The sequence below is a fragment of the Echeneis naucrates genome, chromosome 23, assembly GCF_900963305.1.
Source record: "Echeneis naucrates chromosome 23, fEcheNa1.1, whole genome shotgun sequence".
Taxonomy (NCBI): Eukaryota; Metazoa; Chordata; class Actinopteri; order Carangiformes; family Echeneidae; genus Echeneis; species Echeneis naucrates.
In genome coordinates, this window is record NC_042533.1 from 12800985 (window position 1) to 12810259 (window position 9275).

Sequence of the window (9275 nt, forward strand, 5' to 3'; positions counted from 1 at the left end):
TGTCTGTGTATGTATGCAGATGTATATGAGTATATGAGGGTGCATGTATCTGTGTGTGTATGTGTGTGTCTGTGTATGTATGCAGATGTATATGAGTATATGAGGGTGCATGTATCTGTGTGTGTATGTGTGTGTATGTGTGTGTCTGTGTATGTATGCAGATGTATATGAGTGTGTATGCTACAGTTCATATAGACTAAGGAGGAGCTGTCCAGCCAGCTGTGGTGCTGACTGCTGTTAGTCATCCTTGGCTCTTTAGTTAAACTCAGATGTACCATCTGAAGTCACTGCTGACAACGTTATGTTATTTCACTAACTCCACTCATTACATTTTCTATAATATAAAATTATATAGTGTGACATGGTGCACAGTGGCAGCACGGCCACAGCAGCATAGTGGTTAGCACTCATGGCAAGAAGGTTATGGGTTCAATTCGTAGGCCTGGGGCCTTTCTCTCTGCATGTTCTCCCCGTGCCTGCGTGGGTTTCCTCCCACCGTCCAAAGACTTCATGTTTGGGTTAACTGGTGGCTCTAAACTGTCTGTAGGTCTGAGAGTGAGTGTGAGTGGTTGTTGGTCTCTGTCTGTCTCTGTGTGTTGGCCCTGTGATGGACTGGTGACCTGTCCAGGGTGACCCCGCCCCCGCCCAGTGTGAGCTGGGATCGGCTCCAGCACCCCCCATGACCCGGAAACAGATAAGCGGTGGAAGATGAATGAATGAATAAACACAGTATGGAGTTGGTGCAGGTTGAGTTGAAATCGTTGAAGTAATACATAACAGCCACAGGATGATGCTGTTTCCCTCTGCAGGTTAAGGGTTAGAGTGAGCTGTGCTCAGTGTGTCACTATTGTGAACAACAAATTATTTTAGAGAAGCAGAATGAGGAAACGGTTAGGTTGTTTTCTCACGTGGATAACTGGATAAACATTAAACATTAAATGTGAAGAAACACGAAAATGAGCAGGAGAGTTTGTTCATGTTTCTTATTAAATGTATTTCTTTTATTTAGGGCGCAGCTAAAATCAGATTTCTTTCTACTTTTTGTAAACTTTTTAGTGCAATGTTTTTGTCGCACTCTGCCAGTCATCTTTGTTGTTGCTAATGGACCAGAGGAAGCCGTTTCTCTCTGGATTACGGCTTAGAGATCTGAAATGTAAATAGAAATGTTGCGCCAGATTGCAGTGAACTCTGACCTCAGATTAGGAATCACATCCAAAACGCATGAGACATGCACCCAACCACAGGCAGGCAAACACACACATACTGACACACACCACAGATTGGGAATCACATCTAAATCCACCTTAGTCTCATGTTGTCCAGCTCTCCACATCACTTTCAATCCTTTACCCTTTTTCTGAACTCAAACAGCAATTTGTATTTTTTACGTTTTTATTCCAATATTTTATGCTTACCCTTTCAGATATTGAGCTGCAGATCAAATTAATTTACTTTTAAGCCTTATAAATTCATTTTTTTGCTCCAGGATATGAAATGGTTTGTTTTCACGAGATATAACACAAAACCCCATCGGCGGAGTTTATGTCTTTAGAAGACATCATCTCCTGTCCTCTTTTTGACCCTTCTTGGAACAGTACTGACTAATCGCTTTCTCACTAGTTATCGACTCTTACCTCCGCCAGTTCCCGCAGCGTGGATCAGATGGAAGATCAGACAATCTACAGGGGTCCCGGAGACTTGCAGCGCGTCAGTGCACGTTCGCATGTTTATCTGTCTGACTGCTTATTTCTAATCTGCCACTGCTGCTCACCTCCTAAATTAACACCAAAGCTGCAGGGAGTCGCCCAAAGCTTGGTCTTCACTTAAACCCTCAAAGAACAGATTTGCAACCAGTTCACTGTTTCCTTCTTGAGAGTTGAGCCGGAACCTTTGGGTGCTGATTAGTGATGGTTCAAATATACGCAGTCTCGTTTTCTCTGGTGTCGTTTCCTTCCTCCTGGTTTTGTTCATGTTTCCCTCGTCTCTACAGCTTCTGTCATGACCCAGTTTCCCCCCCAAAGATCAATAACTTTTCATCTCTCACACTTGGAGTGGCATTTAGAGGCTACACTCAAATTCTCAACCTCTCAAAGTCAATCAGACAGTGAGGATGGCACTTTTAATTGGCACAATTATTTCCCTGCTAGTCCAGCCTTCCATGCCTGATCTGACCGAACTGCCCCTCAAATCCCCGCTGTCATGTTTGACCTCTTCTTCTCTCTCTTAGATGTGGGAAGCGCCAACAAAAATCTGAGTCCGATCCCCGAAAATGCCACATATGCTATTAGAAGAAATCAACACTTGATAAAATGGCGAATATTTTTGTAGGAGAAGCATGACTCCAATCAGCCCTTCAATTTTCAGTGCCCCGCTGTGCGGCAGTAAGACCCTGAGAGTTGTTTACTGTTGGTGATGACATCCTGACTGTGAAAGCTGCGTTACGTGCAGTGCGGATGCTGTGAAAGTAGCTGGCCCACTGTTCGGAGTAGACAGGTCTGTGGAAGCACCGACTTGAACGTAGCTCCGAATACAAATATGAGCTCATTAGGGAGGTTGTGCTTGAAAAAAACAGTTTCACCCTATTTTGCCGAATTTGTTTCCGATCCGTACGCATTCGTACATAATTGACCGGGGCTGAAGCCTCGAGGGGGGTTTCTGTGCAGGATCTAGTAGCTGGCGACATCTGGCAACAGCTGGCTCCTCGCAAAATATCTAACCAGCTATAAATAGCAGGACACGGTTTGGTTGTTGTGTCTGTCTGCCCTGTGATGAACCTGTCAAATGTAACATGCAGACCAACATCTACATCACTCATCACGTGTAAACGCAAATCTGCAGTAACCGATTTGGGGAGCGAGTGCCAAGTGCAGAGCATAAGTTTGAACACAGCAACGGTAACAGATTAGCACAGCTGATACAGCTAACCTGCAGACTGTTGCTTATATATATTCCCAGCAGACACATAGCACCATGAGCACTCATTTGGAGTCATGCTTAACTACCTGATAACGTAAGTCTAATATTAATTTTCCTTTAAGCTCTATTTTTGCTCTCCACCACCCTGACTTTAAATGATGCCAATCATTAAAAAAAAAATCATCATCATCAGTAAAACGGCTGTATTTAGTTTCCCTCTGCTCCCTTTGCAGTGGTTTGACGTATTAATACAAAAGATCTAAAACTGAGAGTGTGCAGAGGCAGAGACAAAAATATGTTAGATGATGAGATCGCACAAGCTCATTGTGTAACTATAAAATGGCACTCCATTCTCAAGTAGCGACAAAAGCGTTATCTCCAAAAACGAATCATTTCCTTGGACTGCGATGATGATCTCAATCCAGGATTTGTTTGTCAAGCTCTTTGCAGAAAAGACCCAGTGTCAACACACAGATCCATCAGCCTCCAAAAAAAAAAAAAAGATTTACTGCAGCTTCATGTTCATATGCTTGGTTACCATTGTACAGGAAAACTGAAGTTTAATCAAAGTGTCAGTGGAATAAACAGAATAGAAGCTTACCAGGCGCTGCCTGCAATCCTGTGTCAGACTCAGGGCCAATCAGAGCCGCCTTTGACTTGGCCCAGCCTCATTATCCCCCCGATTTCTCACAAGAGTTTCTCCAGATCTCCATCATCTGAGCTGCTGCTGCAGATTAGTTGAAGCCTGGTGAGAGGGGCTGGCTCGTCCTTCACTAACCTCCTGTGAGAGGCCGGCCTCTCGTCCTGCAAAAACACACGCTAATAATTCTGATTATAAAATGATTTATTTCCATCAAGAAACTCTTACACATTTTGAGACTCGCAAATAAACAAATATAAGCAAAAAAAAAAAAAAACCACGAGAAGAATGTGGGTATGGTTGAATATGTGCTTGTCAGTGTGCTGTTTGTATTATATAATGGTATTCAATGTGCCCTAAGATGTCGCATTAGGGATTAGGCTGATAGTGACAGAGCTGCAGATTGCTGCTGCCTCTGTCACTTTCTTTGTGTGTGTTTGTTTAGTAGCGCACGCACTAACTTTTAACATGCCTCGAAGTTAGCGTGCTGCACACGCGTCTATTTTTATTACTCATTTTTGTTTCCTCTGTCCGGCCGATGAGCTGTCAGATGAGCTAACCCTAACCCTAACCCTGTTTTGAAGGGATGCCCCGTTGTTTTTGTAGTACAGGAAATTAGCCGTTGCCTGTTATATTCCTCAGGCTTTCAGAGCCTCCGTTGTCCAAAAGGAGAAGCAGTTCATTTCTTTTGAACTGATTTCAATACATTAAAGCTGGTGCTGAAATTTTATTTGCTATCAAACAAGGCACAGTCATAAATACAAACCCACACGTTAAAGCCACTATGCATTTTTGAGACTATTGGCTTTAAGAGTCCATATTTTTTACTTTCCCACTATGTTTTATTTGAAGTGTCGCTATTCACAGTGAGATACCGCGTAATCAAATCAAAAATTTACTGCTATAGCGCCAAATCAAAGTTATATCAAGGCATTTTACACACAGAGCAGGTCTAGATCAAACTCTTTATGTAGTTGTTAAAGAGACCCAACAAATCCCTCGAAGAGCAAGCGGAGGGGGGACTCAGTAGAAGGATGGAGAGAGAACAAGAACAGGAGGAGAGAAGATGCCATGAAAAAAACAAACAAAACGCACAGAAAACATTCTGTGACTGCAGCCTGGTATTTCTAAATGTGCACTAGTAAATATTAGCAGAGGTTACAGTGAGCAGTAGTGTGTAATGATAACCAAAGGTAACTCTGGGGAACGTGGAGCAGAGATGATTCAGCAGCTGTAGGACAGAAGGGACAAAATGTTGTGGGAATGTTGTAATGTACATGCGAGGAGGACAGAGAGAGAAGAAAGAGTGAAGAGAAGAGAAGAGAAAGTCAACATGGGTGGGGGGTGTATTCATCTATACTAATATACTCATCGTGCTGAAACCAGGTTTCAGTGATACAGAATAAATCCCACATATGATCAGTGATCAGATCATTAACTCACAGGGAACTGGATGATAGTGATCAAATATTCAGTTCAGTTTTGCATATCCTCTCTCAGCTTCTCTCTGTAGCTAACAGGTCTGTGATCCAAAATATAACTGATTTCCGGTAAATGCTCCAAATATTTGATGGTTGGCAAGGCTGGAAACTTTCGTTTTGTTGTGACATCACAAAGTTCCAGAGGTCCTGGCCAGGGTCGGGTTGGGGTCAGGTTTCTGAATACTGACTGACCACTGAGACTATTTATACTTTTACTGTATAAATGTCCAACCTCGACCTGCTTTATTCTCAAAAACCGTACCGACATCACGTATTAGGAAAGATTTACTCTGCAGTGACAAAATAGCAGATTATTGTCAAGAACTTAACTCCTGTTATTTTACAGTCCAGGCCCAATTACAGGAAAGAAAAGAGCAGCTCTGAGAATGTTGCTGTAGTTGGTTGAATTTGTGCTGAGTTGACCGCTGACTAGCAGATCGGCGTTTGTGAAGGGACTTGTTCCATTAACACCCCAGTGAATTCATAACACGTATGCACGTATGCTCACCTGTTCTCTAAAGGTTTAAAGGTTTTTCCTATACATGATGATTTTAAATGACCTTCCTCATCATCATCATTCGGGATATTAACCCTAAATGCCGAGCTGTTCTTCCTCGGGGGTGAAGGGGTATCCCGCCTTTGTTGTTATCTCAGACAAGCAGCATGTTTTACCTGTTTTTTGTTGTCTTCTCCGTATCGGTCCGGCTGCTTCTTTCATCATTCTCACACGTGCTATCCAGCGCCACCTAGTGAGCATACAACCACACACAGATATGCCAGGAAACACTGCGTGTCTGTCATCATCACCAGCCCACCATGTCTGACTGCCACACCAAGTAACCACACCTTGTTTCTCTTTGTCTTTGTCTTCTCCCAGTTTCGTACCATGAGCTGGTCCCATAGAGTTTCCTCCACTCAGAGACAGTCTCATTTGTTTTCACTCGTTAAACCTATAGGATGTTTTATAATTAATGTGACAATGATTTATTTATGTTAAACAATGCTTCTGGTAGCATACTAAGATAAAAATCTATTATTGATTCGACTCTGTACGACAGTCAGCGGTAAATATTGCCTGACCAAAGTCTACTAAGAATGAATTTAGGAAAAGACACACAATAACTACAACAACACATACTGAAGCCTAAAGCACAGGGAAGAGGAGTGAGGGAGTTATGTATTGATAATATTACGATAATAACTTCCTAAAGTCAGGACCTTTGGGATTTTACTTACAGCATGAACTCTTGATATAAAGTTTGTTGAATACTGTATAAGGCCCCATAATGAGGAGCTGTGCATCCCAATCATAACAGCAGTAAACCATGACCTCTTTACGATTACGGCTTTTACATAATGAATACATGTGTGCTGCCAAAGATGTAAATTTCAAATTAGAGTGAACATGAAAATAAATTTAACAAATGAAAAAACATAAAATATCACTTTACAGATTAGAAACGGAAAGAAAATGTGTCTCAACATCCATGTTTTACGGTGAGTTTCAGTTAGGACTTTCCGGGAAATGCTCCTGTTGGCTTTTTGAATAAGCTGTGCACTGAGACTATTTTCCAGCCTCAATGAAAGACCTGACTCCTGAAATTTGCTTCCTGTGTTCCAGTCCCACTTTCTGATTTACACTGATAGGACGGCTGTATTTTTATTGTAAAAACCCTGTCTAGTGCAGCTATAATTTCATGGCTTAAAATAAAATCTTGGATCAGTCTTTTGAAGCCTTCCTGTGTCCACTTTGGCAAAGCTGTGGCTGTAAATAATGTTGTATGCGGCAGCAGAGCCCACCATGGACCCATTTAGTGGCCAAACACTTGATCAACGGCAGTTTTCTCCAACTAAAAGTGCCGGATCTCGCTTCATCCTGTTTCTATTTTCCATATCATTTCACATCTCAACGTCTTTCCTTCCAATTGTTTTTTTTTTTCCCTCTCTTACTCTTTAATCGCTCGTCATCTCTACCTCTTTTCTATTTCCATTTCTTCCTCCTATTTTCGGTTCCAGATGCATGAATAATTCATGACTTTGCGTGGCCTTTTGGACTGCAGCGCTATCATCCAGAGCTGCCAGGGTCATCATATTACACCTGAGCATTCACCTGCGACACGTACGGTCGCACGTGGGCATGCATGAAAACAAATTCACGTACAGCTGCAACACAAATGGGATGGGACACACACTAAGAGAGGGAGAGGGAAGTGAAGTCACGTTTTCCATCACATGGATGGGTCATGATAAATTTATTAAGCAGAAAATCTATAGTGTATTGTCGGTCAATGCAGACCAACTAACACTAGCCACTAAAAACACACAACCTTGATGTGATTGAATATGTAACTTCCTGATCTGAAGTCAGATGCTCCATAAAAGGACTCCAAGGCCTCAGCACCTACAGCTTCAGTTCATAGTCAGTCACTGCACAATACCGATGACAACCTATGACACAACATTCCTGGGACCTGAGAAAATTGCACTGCGGAACGCAAAGAAACGAGAAGAAAGTGAGTTGTGGCATTGTGGTGAGGTTTGCTCTCAGCCTATAATGTTAGCCTTCTTGCGAGTTTAGTTTGTCCCGCTCGGGTACAGGGGGGGGAAATATTTACTGAAAATCAGCTTAGCCCTGTGGATGGACTACTGGCTCATTTCCCAGACGTCAGCGACCGCTGCAAAGCTTGAGCTTTAGGTTACTTCACAAGGCTACACTAAAATGTGTGAGGATAAATATTCTACTCGTGGATATAAACCACTCACTTCATTTCATAAAATGCAGGGAAAGAAGGATAATACAATTATTCTCTGTCAACATTGATTATTTCTGTGTGGAAAAAATGGCTCCCTTCAGCACAGGGTGCAACATTAGTGTGAATAATGTCAATGAGGGATCTTTGTCTGGAGCAAAGCCAAACTGTTTCAGTCTGACTTTAAACGAACGCCGGAATAACACAGGCGGTTTGTAAAAGGCACAGGGTTACTGAAAATATCTGTCATGGAGAGTTGAACCAAATTGGCTTTATCCTATATCTTTCTTATCCTCTTCTTACCATGTTAAACTGTGCCTGGGACTTATAGCTCTGTGGGAGTCACTGCTAAAGCTGGATTTATGCCACATGTAGGTGAGTGACCCAGGGATTCTTTCGAATCCCACCTCCCTGTGGGAACTGAATGAACGTTTCAAAGTTTAAAAGTTCGATCCATAGTTAATTTAGTGTCGGATGTACTGTTTAGGAGACATAAAAAAAATAAAAATAAAAAAATCAACATGGCTGAAAAGGTTTGGGGCTTTTTTGTTTGTTTGTCAAATTAGAAATGAACTGGAGTTCTTGTTTATTATAGCATCACTCTCAGGTCGACTGTAATCATGTTTAATGGGACACCTCAGTACGTATAGTGACAAATTGAATGTCTCCTTAACTGAGGCCTAGTCTGGCACTCACCTGGCACTCATGCCTGTTTCTGTCTTCTTCAGAGTGCTTTGGTTCCTCCCACGCTTCTGAGCCATAACATGTTCAGCTAACTCAGACCCTAATCCATCAGCTCAAAAAGAAGTCATGTAAACTATTCTAAATAATTCCGTTCCTCCTGGATTCTTCCTGTGTTGTGGCAGTACCAAGATCCTGGCTAGCTTGCAGGACATTTAAAGTCTTCTTGGGTGACCTCTGGTGGCCAGAGGGCACCCAAACCGGCCAATTAGATCACATATTAAGTTTGGGCGGATCTGCTTCACAGAATGTACTCAAGTCACAGTACTGAGTATAGATCAGCTGGCATTTTTTGGCAGTGCTGAGTGCCCAGCAGATTGAAATGGAAGCCATTATAGGACCTGTGTAGGCAGCTGGATTGATTGAAAATTGGAGTGCTACTCTGTCCGTTGTGATTTCCTCCTGTAATGTTCTGCTGAGTTTTCAGTTTGGGCGACTACAATCGTTCAAACCGCTTTTAGCCGTGTGGCGTAATTCTAACCTCCAGCGTGTGACCTCCCATGTGGCAGTGATCCAGTGGTGAATATTGATCAGTGTGGAATGGATTTCCTGGAAACTTCTAAGTGGCACCTTCAACTACTTCCATAGTCAAAAAACTGAACCATCACTGAAAGAGAAGCAGGGTGAGAGGGGCATGGAGGGGAAAAAGGCGGCAACCAGGTATGTCAAGACTTAAGGCTTCATGAGTTACAGCTCAGCACAGCTCAGCGAATGAGTTACTGTTATGCAAGAGCTCAGTCAGCCCAG